The following is a 3,500-nucleotide window of genomic DNA, read 5'->3' on the forward strand; positions in this document are numbered from 1 at the left end:
ACCCAGGGATGCCCTTACTTACATGGGTCCTTCTATATGTTTATTTCATTCAATGACCCACTAGGATGACAGTAAGGGGTGGAAATAGGAAGGTATATAATTGTGGTGTTTCTATCCTATCTCTTGACTACTATGACCATGCCTTGTTCTGCCTTGGGCATGGGGGTAGGTGGGTGTCTCTTTACTTGAAGAATGAATCTGTGACATATCAATGCATATATAGCCTGGTTCATTCTGCAAAAGAGATCAGTCTAAGTTTCTGCCCCATTTCTATGAGGCTATGTGTGAGGCATTGCAAAGGGAGTCAGGTGCTTACTGTGTATAGATTCAATGTTCTTTTATATCTTGCTCCACTTAGGATAAAGATCCTGAGAAAAGTCTCATAGTTTATATATAAACCATACAACAGCTTTTCTATATGTCATATTGTGTGTTCACATTTAGCTTTTTAATATAGTTATTTGGGAAACATTTATCTCCTCTGTTGTTTATTTAGTCATGTCTGTCTCTTTGTGACCCCATTTGGGGTTTTCTTGACAAAAGTACTAGAGTGGTGTGCCATTTCCTTCTCCAGCTCATTTTCCAGATAAGGATGCTGAGGCAAACAAGGTTAAATGACTTGGCCAGGTTCACACAGCTAGTAAGTATCTGAGGCTAGATCTGAACTCAGGAAGATGAGGCTTTCTTACTTCAGGGCTAGCACTCTGTCCACTATACCTAGCAGTCCTCTATCTCTCCTACTAGATGGTAAACTTCATGAGAGTAATACTCATCTTCTTTCTTTTTCTCTTGATCTAGCACAATATATTGCCTCTAGTGAGTTCTCAATAAATGTTTCTGAAAGAATGAATGCATATGTATGGAGTGATTAATGAGTTTCATATCTGCAAAATGAAGGAGGTTGGACTAGATTATTTCCATGGCACTTTCCATGTCTAATATTCTATGATTCTACAATTCAATTTTATTAATAAAGAATTATATTTTTCTAATAGTGAATTAGCTACATAATTGAAGATTTAGCTTTGTTTTACCTTCCAAAATAGGGAGCCATCTTGTGGTGAAGTATCGGAACAGCATGCAGAAACCCACAAAGTAGAAGGGTCTAGAGTAGACTAGAAAAAAGATGCTATCACTGCATTGTTTCGTAAATGTGTACAAAATACCTATTTAATAATACATTCTAGAAATTTTTTTTTAAGAATTGAGACCACACTAATTAGTACAAAATTTCCAGGATTCATAATTTTTCCTTTTTTTTTTTTTAAACTGAGATGATGTCTTTGCTTCCACAACTCTGGTTCATTCTTGGCATTTTCCTGATGATTCTGAGATCATGCCTAAGAGTTCCTTCTGCACCCGGGGACATTGAACTTATTAACATTGTCTTGGTGCTCTTACTTTCTCCTTATCCTGTCTTGGGAAGATGAATCTTATCTTCCAAATTGCTAGAGATACTGGCTAATTTGATATCATTCCAAACAATTTTATGATTCTGTTCATTGATGAAAATGTTAAATAGGGCCAGAGGGGAGAGGAGGGTTAAATAGAATGATTAGGTGCATCGGCCCTGGAGTTAGGAGGACCTGAGTTCAAATCTGGCTTCAGACACTTAAAACAAAAACTAGCCATGTGACCTTGGGCAAGTCACTTAACCCCAATTGCCCTCCAAAAAAAGAGAAAAGAAATGCTTGCTAAATGAATGAGCTAGAATGGGTGCAAAGGAAGGCTTCCAGAATTGTGGAGTGACTGGAGACTCTACCATGTAAGGATCAGCTGGAAAAATAAGTGATGGCATTTAGCCTATAAAATTGAAGTTTTAGGTGGGACAGAGTATTTATCTTCAAGTATTTAAAGGGCTGTAAGGTAGAAGAGTGATTAGACTTCTTCTGCTTGGTCCCAGAGGGCAGCACTACAACTTATAAACAGGTACGAAGTTCCAGTCACAGATTTAAGGCCCCATGTTAGGGAAAAATTGTCTAAAAGTTAGAATTATTAAAAAAAAAAACTAGAAACAAACTAGATGTTCAATGATAGGAGAAAGTCTAAACAAATTAAGAAATACGTGATGAAATATTATTGTGTCATAATAAAGGATGAATATGAAGAATTCAAAGAAATGGAAGATAGTAAACAGAAACAAAGGAATATAGACACTAACTATAATTATGTAATTAAAAGCAGTAACAAAAATCCATAGAAAAGGCTAAAAAGAATTACAGAAACTAATAGTGTTAAATCAGTATTTTCATTTTTTAGGTTCCCGTTAACAATTCATTTAAAAAAATGGCAATTTACAGATAGGTATGGTCATTTTTAGTGCTTTTATTTTGCATCATTTGGTTGATTTTCTTATTTACATATTTGAATACTGTCAATACAAGTTATAATTTAAAAAAATTTAGATTTGTCCAAAAGTGGAATGGGCTTCCTTGGGAGGCAGTGGGCCATCCATCCCTCACTGAAAGTTTTTGTAAGCAGAGATGAATGTTCAGGAATGTTGTAGAGGGAATTCTGATTAGACTCAAGTTAAAATGGCAAAATTCAGAGATTTCTTTCAACTCTGAGGTTCTATGATAATAAACTCATGAGTCCTGTAATACAGTAAGGTACTGTATATCCCTCCAGGAAAAGTTCCTTACAAGGTTCTGAAAAATTGTGCACTATCGCCACCAATCCTGCTTAGTTTGGCCATGAAGGCTCAAGTGCGGTCCTTCCTTACAATTATGCTACCATGGTCCCCTAACCCTAACTGTTCCCAGCGTATTGATAAGGATGTTATGGGAAACTGGATATTAAAAAAAAACCCCTCTAATGTGAATTATTTGGATATGAAATGTTTATTGAATCGAACCACTGCTATACAACATAGTTCAAAACAACATTCAGTTGCTTCCCAAAACACTGTGGGAATGACTGAGGCTACAGATGCTTCCCCCCCCCCCCCCCCCCCCCCCCCCCCCCCCAGTTTAGATAAAGATGCACCAGGTCAGGATTCAAAAGACCTGGGGTTTTAGTGTCCATAACTATCCCTCGGACGCGGACCGTGAGCCTTCTCTCCACCCTCTTTTCCTCGGCTGATACGGATAAGGACTGGACCAGACTCTCTAGGCGGAGGTGAGGCAATGTATCTAAACATATTCTGAGGAAGTATTAAGCACATGTTATTCGCGTTTTGGCTTATTTGTGACTGTCTTAGAAACGAGTTTAACTTGGCCCCTTGTAAAATTTATTGCTTGCAAAGGGTTTAAAATAATTTTGGTACATTGAGAGACATCATTAGGAGCTTTGCTGTTATATTTTTTTTCTCTCTCCAAAATCCTTATTAAAGGCCACAATATAGCCGTGTGGCAAACGTCGAATGACCCGCATGGCAGGGAATGGGGTGAAGGGCAGAGGGAGGGCCGGGCGTAGGCACAGGAAGCATGGAGAGACTCGGGGCGGGTGGCCATTTGAACTGAGCCTTAGAAGACGCCACATGAAGACGTATAGAACAAGGG

The sequence above is a fragment of the Petaurus breviceps genome, unplaced genomic scaffold (genome assembly GCF_028583685.1).
Source record: "Petaurus breviceps papuanus isolate PSGF00001 unplaced genomic scaffold, PetGlider_PUasm1.0 181, whole genome shotgun sequence".
In the NCBI taxonomy this organism is placed as follows: Eukaryota; Metazoa; Chordata; class Mammalia; order Diprotodontia; family Petauridae; genus Petaurus; species Petaurus breviceps.